Below are 15,105 nucleotides of genomic sequence, written 5' to 3' on the forward strand. Positions count from 1 at the left end.
GAGGGCCACGAGTTCACGGGGTGTGAGAGCCAGCCGCGGCCGGGTGTCAGACTGGTTGACCCTGATAGCATGTCTCAAAAAACATCAAGCACACACAAACACACTGACTGAGTAAAGTGTCACAGAAAGAACTCGCAGGACAAATAGCATGTGAAATGTGAACCACTTTATTTCATCAGTAGGTTTTAAAATACAGAAACATCCTAGTATACACTTTTGAACTTTTCACAGACGTTACAGACTACTGCTTGCAATCGCCAATTAAATGTTGGTGTAGAAAATCAGTTGTAGCTATCACCCCAACATTGTTCAGAAACTCAGCAGCATCTGAAAAAGTGTTCATAACGCCCTTTCTCTCGCCATTTCTATAGCCGTGAACACCGAACTAGGAGACTGTCTAACAGAGCAAATAAATTTGCTTGAGTGATCAGAGGGACAGTGTTACCACAGGTTCTATGTAAAATGCGTTGTATTTTGGAATACATACCGCTGAATCCGCCAGGCTTCAGTTTCTGATCTGAAAACATCAGAATCACAGTAATTTCACTCATGTTCTTTACATACACATATATCTCTTTAACAAATTCAAGGACATTAGCATTTGGCTTATTGATTTTCATTTCAAGCTTTACAGAAAGAAGGGTGTAAAGCACTCTTTGTAAGAATTCTGACGTATACATTCGGAATCCTTCATTCTTCAGATGATGGCTCACCCGTGTCTGTAAAACAGAGTGAAAGCTCTATTCACATTGCGAGTATTTCACAGCCCTAGTTTTACATAGATCTTTTTTCTCTTGTGTAAAATAAGTATAATGTTTCTTTTGCAACGCACCACGTCTAGTATTTTTCCGTCTACCTTTTCAAGTAAGGAGCGTACATACTCATATGGCGATCGGTCATCAATTATGTTTCTCAGCAAGTGCTTTATACTCAGCTCAGTATCATCTGTATCATCTGTAATAGTATAGGCACCCAGACCCCTGGGGATGTACAGAACAGCCGATAAAATTCGGGCTAAACTGAGAGACTTATAAATTTCTAACGCGGCAAACGACACATCTTCGTACCCATCTGTGCACCCGACAACCAGGCATGTGTTGTGCTTCCCCTCAGGCCCCCAGGACAGGCCATACGAGATACTGAACTCTTTGATGGCGTACTTGAGATTATCCCACCAGACCAGCTTTTCTGACCTGTACAGGGGACACTGCAGCTGCTGCCGGATTAGGTCTTCTATGCCCTGACAGAATGAAGCCTCCCCCAGGAGCACGTTATTAAAGCACCAGAGGCCGGGGCCCTGGTCCTCCTGTGCCCCTGCTAGCGAGAAGTGAAGCACATCATGGTCACTCAGGGTCGTGAACACATAGTGCATCCGGCTCAGGCGCAGGAAGAGACTCATGTGCCCTAGCAACAGGTCGATCCGGCTCTGTCTCAAGACACCTTCAACGACCTGCCGCTGAGAAAAGTCCCTCCGCGCACCATAAGCCTGACGCCACGCATCCACGAACCCGTGAGCTTCCGCACTGCGCTCCAGGAAGCTGCGAGCAGTGCTGCTCTTAAAGGTCATCCCAACCGCGACATCGAGCGCACTCAGTGCACAGTTAAAATCTCCGACGACCAGCTCTGGCTGCTGAAAGCAGCTCGCCTCCAGCTGCTTAAAGAAGGCGAGCCGCTCCGCTTCCCCATTGGGGGCGTAGATGTTGCTCAGCAGCACGGACTGTCCTAGAAACCCGAGACCCAGCCGTCCGTGTCGCGGTGCAGGAGCCTTACGCTCTCGCACACTCCCCTCCTCACCAGCACGGCCACCCCCCTCCTGCACAGGCCGGAGGCGTTGCTGTAAAACAGCTCCCAGTCCCACTGTGCTCGCACCTTCCAGACACACTCCTCATCCCAGAAGGTCTCCTGGAGGCAGACAACATCTGTCCGCCCCAGCAGAGCTAACACTGCCCCCAGCTTCGCTCCGTCCCTCAGCCCGTTGGCATTTAAAGAGGCGAAAGTTGCCATCACGCATATGGCCGGGAAAGAGTGAAGTTAATTCTCCGGCCCGCACGACAGTTTCCCCGCCCTTTCTGCCACATTCTCATTGCCAACACTCGCCTCTTCCTCCCCAGCCACTGTCTCCGCCACCGCAGAGACATCAGGGATGGGTCTGTGGACAACTCTTGAACTGGGCTTGAGGTTGGGCTGAGGCCTGACGTGGTGCCACTGGATCCCGGCCTTCGAGGGCCCAGGCAGTTATACCCCGGCTCGCCCACTCCCCTCCCCCTCCTCCCTGTCCTCCCTCTCCACCCCATCCATCTCCACCACCTCCCCTTCCCCTTCCATCTTCATGCTCTGTAATTCCCCCTCCTCCGTCCCTGCCCCATCCATCTCAAGACACCCATCCTCCATTCCTTCTTCCACCACTTCCCCTACCTCTCCTCCCACGACCATATCCAACTCCCCTTCCTCAGTCTCTGCCAATGGTGCCTGCCCGAGTATTGAAGAGGCTTCCTCACCTGGCAGGGCGGTGTCTTGTGGCTGCTGCAGGGCAACTGGGCGCTTCCCCTCAGGCTCCTCTGGGTCCTCGGGCGTCTCTTCGTCTGGGCCTATGTCCACCTTGCCAGGTTCTTGTCGCCGTTGCCGCTGCCGCTTGGTCACACGCCTCGCAGCAGCGCCTTTGCTGACCCCAGCAGGCTTCTCATCCCCTGGCCCAGAAGAGGGCCCTGCTGGCTCACCGGTAAGCTGGGGCACCGCTGATGGTGATGGTGGTGGTGGTGCTGGTGCCGTCGCCTCCTCCCTCTGCCTCTCTCCCTGCACAGGCTGGGGTGTCATAAGCCCACTGGTACACTGAGGGGCCGCCTCTGGTGGTGGTGGTGCCAGTAGGATCTCAGCTGCACCACGCTGCACCACCGCCTGTTGTGGAGCAACCTCCCTCCGCTTCTCTTGCGGCACAGAGTGGGACGCAGCAGGTTTGTTAGGGCAACGGGGCGCCTCTGCTGGTGGAGATGCTGGCTGGTCCCCGGCTCCTTTCTGCTGCGTTGTACCCAGGATTTGAGGGGCCTCTCTCTGCCTCTCCCCCATCACTGGCTGGGGCGTTGCTGGCTCACTGGGGTCCTGGGGCGCCGCTGCTGGCAACTCTCCATGGTCAGCTGCAGCGGCCACTTGTAGTCCATCTTCAACCCCCTCGGTGTTGCGGGCAGCTGCTCCCCTCCCCAAACAGCACTAGGCTGAAGGGAAGGGCTTCAAAAATCAACCAAAAACACCAAAAAACCACAAAAATTCACAAAAAACAAAGTCTTACTTGAGACAAACAAATCCTCTATTCCTCTCCTTCTTCCTGCTCTCACGCTGACTACGCCCCCTGTGACATCAGAGGGCCTGCTCAAGGGGGTGTGGCCGTAAGCAAGAGCAGGGCTCACTGGCACCCTTCTTATAGAGAGGACAGCTCCGTCACCTCTTTTACGACACTGCTTTTTTTCCCTTGCGTTTTTCTCTTCTTCCCACGTTCTCTCTCTTCACTGCCTTCGTCCCCGCTCTATTTCACTTCAGCCTTTCACTCTTGCTTCCTTCCAATGAGGACGGAGCTGCGGGAGAAAGGGCGCTATAGAGGATCGCTGTGGAGAGCTGCTGCTGTGCTTTGACATCTGAGCTCTGTGGAAAACAATCTCAATACAATTCTGAAAAACGCGACTCCTAGAACGCAAGCTGAACAAATCTCTACAGCCGAAGCGCTGTGTCTCTTTTCAGCTGGCGATAAACCTTTCCTCGATCCTTTGCGGACTTGTAAAACTGTTCATGATCAGAATAAAAAACGCTCACGCTAATACACAAGCACCCGTGTCTCGCCAAAGCTGACAAATAAACAGACGGAAAAGCCGCACTGCATGTGTGAAAAGGGGAATAAGCGAGCGAGCGGGGATAGGGCGCCTCCTGCGCTTAAAAGCTTACAGCACCTGGTATTCCCAGGCAGTCTCCCATCCCAGTACTAACCAGGCCCGTCGCTGCTTAGTTTCAAAGATCAAATGAGCTCAAGCGAGTGGGTGGCTCATTGGCACCCTTCTTATAGAGAGGACAGCTCCGTCACCTCTCTTACGACGCTGCTTTTTTTCCCTTGCGTTTTTCTCTTCTTCCCACGTTCTCTCTCTTCACAGCCTTCGTCCCCGCTCTATTTCACTTCAGCCTTTCACTCTTGCTTCCTTCCAATGAGGACGGAGCTGCGGGAGAAAGGGCGCTATAGAGAATCGCTGTGGAGAGCTGCTGCTGTGCTTTGACATCTGAGCTCTGTGGAAAACGATCTTAATACAATTCTGAAAAACGCGACTCCCAGAACGCCAGCCGAATAAGTCTTGAAGTGGAAAGTAAATTGATTCTTAAAATGTAGAGAGCTTTGTAAAAAATATATATTGGTGCTTTTAGATAATATATTTCAAGGATGTAATTGCTGTGCTACAGTACGTGCAGAATTTTAGAAAACAGTGCGTCAACAAAGTACACTGTTTAGGTTACTTTAGAAGACAATGTACCAAAACAATATATGCTGTCTGGGTCGTTAGAATTAGCTGAAAGTAACTGATAAGCTTTGAATAACATATCTAGTGCTTCTTCTCTCACTTTTTGATGTAATCTGTTTTCTCTTAGGGAAAGGGGAAGTTTTAGAAGGGACAAAGCGCTGAGCTTTTTTACAGCGCAACGTCTTATAAAAACCCTGTACTGCTTGTAACAAATTGAGTCTCTGGTTGCACTTTGCGAAGTGGCAGCAGGGCTCGCAATATTGAAATAAAGACCTTACTCAGGTGAGAACTCTCTCTTGTGCCTTCCTTGATAGTTATATTTCCATGACACCGGTTTTAATGTCTGTAGATTGTATCTTATTTTTATTTTTTGTTTTGTTTCATGTTCATATTATGTGTTTTCACCCAGTTGACTCCAGTTAATAACAGTTCACCCAGTTAATAGCCACTTTTTATGCGCGAAAAACGGGTGATCTTTCTATCTCGTGATCAGCTTAGTATCTTTCTGTAAGTTTTTTTCTTCTTAATTAAATGTTTAAAATACATGAATTTCATAAAGACAACACACGTTTTGAACAGAAAAAAATCATATTCTGTTCTCTTCCTGGTATGTATAACAGATCAGCAGGTCTTATTTTCCCAATTGCTTTTTTCCACTGTATTTATCATATTGGCTACCCAATGTCCTCTCTTAGCTAGGTAATGTTACTTGTGGATGTGCTTCTGCGTTGCGTAGAAGCACATGTATCCATAGAAAGTGTATTATACTACTATTTGAGCTACAGTACATAAAAATAATTATATCGTTATTAATTTCTTTAGGTACGTGATTCCATATTATATTCCCTATTAATCAAATTCTAAAAGTTTACTTTTGTTTACTCAGATAACGAGCACATTCACAGAAAATGTTAATATCTTATGACTTTTCACAAAGTATATAAACTTAAGATGGTCAGAAGGAGCATGTAAAAACGTTTCCAAAACGTGGTAAAATCTTACTACATGTAAGACTTTGATGCTTAAAATGTTTAGGAAGAAAGTGGAATACTGGTGTGTATTTTTTCTTTAAACTACCAATACCAGCCATATACAGTTTACACTATATGTTTATGTTCCTAAATTAATATAGTTTATGGTGGTGTATCGCGGTTGTAGAGGTTTGATGGGTTTACTGAGACAATTATTAATTGTAGCAGTAATCACGAGGTTGTTCGTTGTGGCTTTTAGAAAATCAATCGTCAGAACAACTAACAACACACACACACGGGTTCAATACACGAGATACATAAATTGTGCACCAAACATATACTAGTCTGCCTGGATACAAGCGGCAGACCTTACTGTGAGGGTTATCAATATACAAGATATATAATCTCGAAGAGATGCCAACACAAAGAGATACACAACAGAGAATATATGTCAATATATATCGTTCGGTTACCAAATCGCTAATCAGTGTTATTACCCACTGTTACTCTAAACTCGGAAGTAAATACATTACTCATGAATTAAATTGATAACAACTTGTGTTGAGGTACAATTGAATTCTCGAGACGCAATGTAGAACATGGGGTTTACTTATCCACTGTGTATGGATTTGGAATTTCCCGGCACGATCACCAAGCCAGCTGACAGGCTCTGTCGCAGCCTCTGTTCCAGCGGTTGTCCAATGGGCATTGTCCCGGCGTCCTCTGGCTACCGGCCAACCAGTTGAGGTACAGCTCAGAGTAGGACGGGCGGCGGAATCTGACTGCGGCGCGCAGGGCAGTCGTTGCTCCGAGGAGATCTACCAGCAGTCCGGCTGGCTAGTAGAAAGTCTCTATGCACAGAGTGTGACCGCAAGTCCTCACAAGTCACTCTTTTGCCTGGGAAGAAGCTGGTTCGTTCCCGGTCCAGCGCTGCTTCTGAATAAGCTATTCAGGTTGTCGACGAGGGTCCAACTGTAGGCTGCCGTTGATCAAGCGGAGCATTCACGTTGGTAGAATTCTGAGTACGTACGGGATCCTCGGCCTTGCGCTTAGAACAAAGTCCAAGTCCCTTTACAGACAACAGCAGTTGTCACATGATTGTCTCTGAGGATGCGCAAAAATGGCCAAGGATAGCCCCGATCTGAGCTTGCGTCCCTTTTTGACCAAGACACAGATGTGTGCTGATTGGTTGAGAGTTTGGCGGGCATTGGAGACCCACGTGGTATTACCATGCCCTGCCAGTCCCTGATTGGTTGATCAAGGTGAGATATGAGTCACTTACTGTTGACACTTAGGAATGCAGTCCAGATGTCCATTTGGCACTCCCTAGACAGATAGGCGCCAATGGATGACCATTGATCATGATAGCCAGGCTTAGCTAAGTGCATCCCCATCTGGGAGCTGTCCCTTATCAAAAGAAAACATCTTAAATCAGCCTGCATGAATACTTTCTCTGTGGCTGCACCACAGAGATGGAGGGTGAGATGGGGCCTCATTTAGGACAGCATACCACCGCTTAATTCTGTCTTATTAACAAGCATTGCCGCTACAACGGCATCTCTCCTGTCAAACTTCCTCCTGACGTGTTTGACAGGATCTGGGCCGTGGTGAACAGTGGGAAAGACGCCCTGTGGAGAGTGAGGAACATGGGGCTGTTCAAAGGCATCGAGGTCCCAGTCAAGGCAGCAGGTAGCCTGGCCCTGTTCATCACCCTAGAGAACTATTACCTCAGAGATCTGTGGAGAGAAGGGAGGGAGGAAGCAGAAAATCTGTGGGAAATAGAGAGCATAGGTCAATATCTCAAGAAACTGTGAAAAACATTATCATGTTTAAGTAAAGAATGTGATTTGCACCAGAAAAAAAGAAATTATTGCTATGTAACTGATACTGTGTCAAAACATAATGAGATGTGATCATATATACTGTTTTAAGTATGTATATTAATGTAAAGCTTTCTAATTTGTGATGTCCTGTATTTTTTTGTGAAAAGAAAATAAAGTTCTTAAAAAATCGATTCACCCAGAGCGAGGCTCGGCCATTGCACTCCGGCTGTGCTGACCCCTGCGAATTCCCCAAATGTGGGAATCTCGACTGCATAATTTCTGGTAGTGGGGGACTGCGTTCGCGCTCTCCCCTGATGTGCTTGGTCCAATATCAGATATGGAAGAGTTATGACACCACGTGCTGCGATAGGATCCCAGTTCGAAAGCCACTGCTGGTTCCCGGTTTCTTTTAGTTAGAGGTCCGGAGAAGCATTTCAAGCTGGTTACACTACTCCTTCCGGACATTCATTCCCTTTTCAAAGTCAGTAGTTTTGCTGTAGTCTGCATTATTTAGGCTGATTATCGAGGTTAGCCTTTATTTGGTCATGGGAGCCTCGGTACTGTATGCTAATTCTCAAGACAGTTTCACCCGTTTTCTGATTGCTAGGTTCTGTACCAGTGCAGACATGTCAAACAGTGAATAGTCACAAACAGTCTATTGTATCCGTGCTCAATGAATGAAATCAGTAATAAATGAATATATGTATAGTTATACGAAAAACAAGTGGTTTATCGACTCATCTTCATTTGCAGATTTAGAGGCAGCTTCGATATTCGTTTTACAAATGTTTTTTTTTTTTATATGGGTCACACACATGCCATAGCAACAAAACATCTCTAGAGATGAGGCTATAGATCACCTTTCCATCCTCCAGGTTTTCCTCCCAAAGCCTACGGCACCAACCCTGCTTAGTTTCCGATATCAGACGAGATCGGGCACATTCAGGGTGGTGTGGCCGCAAGCAAAAACTGTGACGCCTGACTCGCTACTTGAAGTTGTGTGTGGCTGGGGCTCCGTGCCCCCCGAGCGGGACTGAAGGATCGTTCGTGTGCAACTCTTTGGAAAGAAGCCTCTTTCCAAATCGCATTGCGTACCTGGATGTTGGCGAATGTGCTCCCTTGTGTTGGCTTGTCCCGCACTGGAGGAGAACAAACAAACTGCACGGAGGAGCACAAGGCAAGTCTTCACAAGACAAAAACCTCCAGTGCACAGCACTCTGAAAACATTTCTGGGCTGTCGCGTGTTTATTTCAGCACATAAAGCGCACCAGTCCAACACGTCGGCCGGGCGCGCAGCGCCTCCGCCCTCTTGTGGCCTTGCGGCGTCAGAGCAAGAGGCTCCTTCTCGCTGCCTTTCCGCTGTGTTGCAGAGCCCCGAGAGGGAACCTGGAGCACACACTTTGTGGGGGGCGGGGGACCACGTTCACGCTCTGCCCCCGGTCTCTTGCGCGAGTACTAAATCACACGGCGCCAGCCAGCGGCCAGGAGACAAGTACAATATCGCGGGACAGGGGGACCTCGTCATTGATTGTTACATATGAGACGGGGATTAGGAGGAGACCCCGACTGATTGGTAAAGGGGAACACTAACACCAGAGAGACACCCCCGGCGTCCCTTTTTGAGAGACGCCCTGGGATTTCTTAATGGCCAAGGAGGGTCCGGACCTCGGTTTTACGCCTCCCCAGCAGGACGGCGCCTGTTTGTGCAGCAGAGTGTCGCCATCAGGATGCTGGGGCATAAGAAAGCCACACAGACCGCAGGGTGAGCGCTCCCTACTGGTCCCAGTCACACCTCTTGTAGGAGCAGCAGCAACCTGAGCTTTTCCGGGGGGAATCTCCCATCCGGGTGCTGGCTAGGCTCACACCTGCTGGGCTGCCGTGGGTGAGCCCAGTCGAGAGTCGCAGGGTGAGATCTAGTCACCGGGGAGAAACGATACAAGCGAAGGATTACTCGGCTCCCAGCACTTGAAAAGACCGACAAATGACTCGTTCCCGCCGGAGCTGAATGTACCTGCATGTGTCGTGTCGCCTACTTCCCCCGCCCCGCTGTGTTTGCTGTATTGTCTTTGAAGCCGGCCCCCGAGACGAGACGGGCTGTTTCTGTGCCCCAATTAACACTTTACAGGTGCCATTCCCCGGCATTGTGGCCATTGTCGGTGGTCACACGTGATAAGATAAGGTGGAGGAGAGCGGGGCATGCCCAGCGCCAGACATTCAAGGAGGGGGCTGTGCGAGGTGAGGTGAGGTGCGACACGACGCTGCTAATGCGGAGCACTTGTTGAACTGGCATTGAAAGGACGTGTGCGCACGGAGCGAGCCTTCCCTGCGGCGGAGTGTGGAAACTTTCTCCCCGCGCTGCAGGAGTTGTGTGCGCTGCAGCGGTGCCGAGAGAACAGCACAGAAGGCAGCAGGCTCTGGAGAGCGGGTAAGAGACGGAGCCTTGTGGGCAGGCGAGCAGGCCCGTTTTTTGGAAATTGCTGAAAAGGCTCCAGTGTTTGTTCGGTGTGTGGCAGGCGCACGACGCGAGCTTGCGTAGTGATCTGCCGGTCTGGTGTTATGCAAATGAGGCCGAATTGCGTCCCGGGACATGCTGCGAATGCGCATTGGCGACTGCAGATGTGTAGGAAACGGCGCGCTCGTTTTCTCGTTTTGCCCACCCTTTTGAGTGTTAGTGTGGCGTGTGAGTGTGCGAAAGAGTGGGCCCAGCAGGAGGCAGTGGCGTGTGGGGCAAGGAGCTGGCCTAGGCTGCGCGCTTTGTGCTGTGGGTGCGGGCCGCTTGCAGGGCCTTATACAACTTATACTTACCTGGCAGGGGTGATACCTTGATCATCCTGTAGGTGGAGTAGTTGGATTGTTTTCTTGTTTTGTGGAAGCAGTGTTTGTTTTGCAGTTTACGAAATGGCAGCTTTTGGATCCCACAAGAATGCTGTACGTTTTGAGCTTTTGGATGACCTCTTCATGGATCGCATGCAGTTCAGCAGAAAAGTGTTGCAGAAGGAACTTGGCTTTGAACCTCGGCACTTGGATTTCATCTTCGCTTTCCCAGGTCAGAAAGCATTTGAGGTTGTTTTAGCTACCTATTCTCTGTTTGAACAATGTGTGGATGTGTTTGAGGCAAAAAGAGGGAAAGTTCCTGCCCTTGAGAAGATCAACTTGCAGCCTCTGACACAGAGAGAGAGGAAAACGGTGCATGTTGTTATGTTCTCGGATCTGGCAAAGACGGACATTCACACCTGGCTTAACCAGTACTGCACCGTCCACCATGGAACTGAGGTTAGAGATGTTGACGGTATAAAAACAGGAGCAAGGAAATTTGAGGTTAGCTTTCTACCAGACAATGTAAATGGAGGCTTAAGGCACCTGCCCTCTACAATCCGGCTGGGCGCCTGCAATGGCTATGTTTTTTATGTGGGACAACCAAAGGTGTGTCGGCGCTGTGGTGCTGTGGGACACCTGGCATCGTCCTGCACTGTGAAATGCTGCAAGACCTGTGGCAAACAGGGACATTTAGCCTCTGACTGTTCAATGCTGCCAAAGTGCAATTTATGTGGCTCGGAATGACACGTTTTTAAGAACTGCCCTCATGCCTACGCCAATAAACTCAAAATGAGAAAGGATGAGGCAGTGCTTGTTTCAGCCAAACCGGCCCGAAAAGCCAAAGCAAACAACAAGTCAAACAAAGAACCCTTGCTGGACAAAGACTCGCAGCCTCCAGCCAGGATCAGTCCTGCTGTGGCTCCGGGGCCGGTGGAAGAGAAATCCACTACGCCCCCACAACCGCAGACTGCACCAGACAAGCACGAGGGTTTGAAAACCCCCGAGAACAGCGAAGCCCCCTCCCCCACTCCTGCTCCTCAGAACGAGGGCCAGTGTGGGGCCCCCCGGTGGAGCGGGTCCAGCGAGGATACCCAGGATTCAGCGGAGCTGCTTTTCTCAGACTCTGCAAGTGCTACAGATGCCCTCCTCTCCTCCATCCAGTCCATCACGGAGGATCTGCAGCAGCTGGTGGGTGAGGGGGAAGAGGAGACTGGTGCATCGGCTGCACCCCTTTCCCCTCAGTGCTCCCAGGAGCTGGACCTGAGGAAAAGGAAAAATGACTCTGTTTTCTCCCCGAGCGAGGAGGAAGGAGAGCATGGTGATGGGGACAGCTGGAACCCCTCCACCCCTCCCTCTACCCCATTCCTTGAAATGGACTCCGTGAACGCTTTTACTGCTGCCACCCTGATGAAGGCTCATTCAGAGGATGGCTGGCAGGAAATTGGTAAGAAGAAAAAGAAAAAGAAGAAGGTAACAGGTGAGACAGAAGAGAAATGTGTTTTGTAAAGACTGGTTCCACTTTCTTATGTAATATGGCTCTAAACATAATTTCTCTTAACACCAGAGGTATCAATGACAGAGTTAAATGCCAGTCTGTCTTTGATTACCTCCAGCAGAGAGAGGGAGATGTGTTGATGTTGCAGGAGTGTGCTTTAGCCTATCAAGAGAGGTATAAAAGCTTTGAAGATAGGTGGGATAAAGGGCCTTCTGTTTGGTCAGGGGACAATAACAACAGAACCTCTGGCGTGGCCATTCTTTTCAAAGGATGGGCATTCAAATTGAAAAGTATTCAGAGGGTCATAGGTCAAGGATGGCAGGTTGCTGTGTGTGGATGTCTAATGGGGGACCGTTAACCTGCGTCTAATCAATGTGTATTGTCCTACTGACGTGGGAGGAAGGGTGGAGCTACTCAAGGCACTCTACCCCCTATTGTTATGTAGCACAGACGTGATAGTGGGAGGGGATTTTAGTTGTATCTTAGAGCACACAGATAGGCAGTCTAGCTCTCCGATAAAATTGGATTCCAGCTCACTGGCCCTGCAAAACTTAGTTCAAGACTTTAAACTCTCAGACACATATAGATGTATATATCCCACAACAGCAGGATATACATGGTCAGGGAGGAATAGCAGCTCAAGAACTGACTATTGCTTTGTCTCAGAGAGAGTGAAAGTTGTTGGGGTCACTCTTCAGCCTGTCTTCTTCTCAGATCATCAGGCTTTAAGGTGTAGAGTGGAACTCCAGGGCGGGACTGTCTTTGGCCCAGGCCTCTGGAAACTCAACACAAAGCTGCTAGAGAACGAGGGGGTAGTATCCCGCTACAAGGAGAAACTATCACAGTGGCTGTCCTTGCAGTGTCTGTACAGGTCAGTAGGAGAGTGGTGGGAGGAGGTGAAGGTGAGGACAAACGCCTTTTTCATTGCTGAGGGAAGGAAGGCTGCTGCCAGACGGAGAGGAGTGCTAGCCAGGAAACAGAGGCAGCTGCAGCGTCTCTACACGAGACAGTGGCTTCGATGTGCTCGAGGATATCACCCTTTTTAAAAAGGATGTCCGGAGCATAGCGGAAGAAAGTAGTCGAGGAGTGCTGTTAAGAAGCTGAGTGCTGTTCTTGGAAGAAAATGAGAAGTGTACTCGCTTCTTTTTCAGGAAAGTGGTAGGCTCCAAGTCTGTCATGGAAAGTGTAGTTGATGAGGAGGGAAGAGAGAGTACAGAGCTGAGTGCTATCCTCTCCTGCATCGAGGCCTTCTTGTCACGGACGTCCAAGAGGACTAACCATGGGGAGCAGGAGGGTGGAGAAAGACCCATATGCGTAGCGGCGAGACGGGAAAAAGGCCCGGGCTCATTAGTGCAAAGAGTTCAGGAATGCCGTATAGAAACCTGTGCCCTCAGGGAGCGGACGTGGGGTGCCCTGGTGCTAGGCGGGTCTCAGGACATCCGAACGTCAGTGCTGAGCGAGGACAGAGTGCAAGACCCGGAAATATTTAGCCCAAGGGAAAGAGAGGGACAGGAAGGACAGCAGACCAGAAACTAGGGACAGGACAGAGAAGGACCGCCCTCTGGCTGCAGAGGGCGTGACACTTCTACTCAAGACTTTACAGCTCTACAGAGGTAAAGGATGAAGAAATTCATTTTTTTACCTCAAAGCTAGAAAACGTTTTGATTGAAGAAGATAGGGAAGTACTTGAGGGGGATTTGACAGTAGAAGAGGTGAGAGGCTATGGAGAGCTTACAGAAGGGGAAAACTCCGGGTGCTGACAGGCTCCCTAAAGGGGCGTCTGCTTTTACTACTTGCACGAATGAAGGCAAAAAAAAGCCAATCGATGTGAACCAACGGCGCTTTACAGAGGAGTACTGCCTGACTGGATCGTTGATGAACGACAGAGGCCACTCCGACCTCTTCTCGGGTTTCTTCAATGACTTACCAAGGATCTTCTTCACATTCGCCCATGCAGGGGAAGCCAGTTACACCAAAGCAAACGCAGGAAAGTGCAATTCAAGCAGAGACCAGGAGAGACTTGTTTACACCGAGAGTGGTCGGAGAATGGAACAATGCGCCCAGCCCTGTTGCTGGAGCCGATTCTTGATGAGATCTTGGGCTCACTAAGAAGCCCCCGCTGGATGCTAATCTTTCTGTTGTTCTTGCAGGTCCTGCGCTGCTTTTGAGCCGACAGAGCTCATCCTGGTCTGTCGGCACAGCCCAATTGCAAGTGATCGGCTCTGCGTACAGAAGGAACGTGCGTTTGGTACGAGAGTGCATGAAGGCACCGGAAATACATTGGGAACAAATGACCGGTCGCTCAATACCTCTGTGAAGTACAGGAGTGTGCACAACGAGGCTGTTTCCGCCCGGTCTCGAACCAGGGACCTTTCGCGTGTTAGGCGAACATGATAGCCGCTACACTACAGAAACCTGCAGGGACCGCTGCTGGTGTCTCGCTTGCGTTTCGGGCTGAGAAAGGGAAGCGTCACTTTAGGTAGGGGGCGCTGGAGAGAGGAACAAAGGGCGCGATGAAACAAAATGCCGAAACCCGGGATCCAACCAGGGACCTTTAGATCTTCAGTCTAACGCTCTCCCAGCTGAGCTATTTTGGCGGTGCACAAAGCGCACAGCCACCTGCTCCAGCCTTCCTGTGTTGCGGCATGAGCGCACCAAGAGGAGCGGGAGAGTGTTGCAGGAACGTCACTCAGAAGGAAAGCCACCCAGCTGCGCCCTCTGAGCTCTGTCCAGCGCATCTTCCTCGCATGGACTCCTGCCTGCGACGGGCAGGAAACAATTAGCAAGAACAGAACAACACCCCATGGGTGTCTCATGACCACACCTTAGGTTGTGACACGTGCAGGTGTGAGGGGTTGCCGGGCTACTTTGGAGCAGAGCTTGGGCGGAGGGGGGGCGGGAAAGCAGACAAAGAGGTGACACCTCAAGGTCTGCACGATCACAGCTCTCCGCCGCCCCAGGCTTCCGCTCGATAAGCTACTGGACACACCCGCCCCTCCTCACACAGTCCGTGGAAAAGCCCCCGAGTGGGAGGGCTCTCTCTTCCTCCCAGGAGTTCTTGGACACGACGCACAGACAGAGCGCAGGGAGCCGCCGCCTGCAAACACGGCTCCAGGCAGGACTCCGCTCCGCAGGAGCCGCAGAGCAGAGGAGATGGGGGCAGCTTAGCTCCTGTGCAGAGACCTGAGCTGTTGTTGCTGCGGACGCTGTCTTTTCTGTTCTCGGGGTAGGAGTGAATGTTGAGTTGCCCTTAGAAATGAAGCAGAGCACTTCAACGGCACGCGTGTGTGTGTGCGCCCTGGTGATTCTGGGAGACAGATCGAACCTGGGCTAAAAGAGAGGAGGCTTAGCCCTCTTCCATTTGCTACTTCAAAGTTGTACAACCCATTTGTATCTGCTAGGCGGCGCAGTCGTCGTGCACAAAGAACGCTTTGAAAAGCGTCCAAAGCAAGTCATTCCGAGTTGGTCGTTTGTGTTTTCCGTTCAGACGCGAAATGCTGAAATGA

The 15,105-nt window shown here is 50.2% G+C and overlaps 1 non-coding gene across 1 annotated transcript; it reads left to right on the plus strand.

Annotated features, from left to right (window-relative positions):
* The first annotated feature begins 7,436 nt into the window (after positions 1-7,436).
* Positions 7,437-7,601, plus strand: LOC148825596 (U1 spliceosomal RNA). The gene has a single exon (XR_016092467.1). It is a non-coding gene; the product is annotated as a U1 spliceosomal RNA (small nuclear RNA).
* Positions 7,602-15,105: the final 7,504 nt, after the last annotated feature.

This window comes from Atractosteus spatula, chromosome 10 (assembly GCF_055471065.1).
Source record: "Atractosteus spatula isolate fAtrSpa1 chromosome 10, fAtrSpa1.hap1, whole genome shotgun sequence".
NCBI classification, from domain to species: Eukaryota; Metazoa; Chordata; class Actinopteri; order Semionotiformes; family Lepisosteidae; genus Atractosteus; species Atractosteus spatula.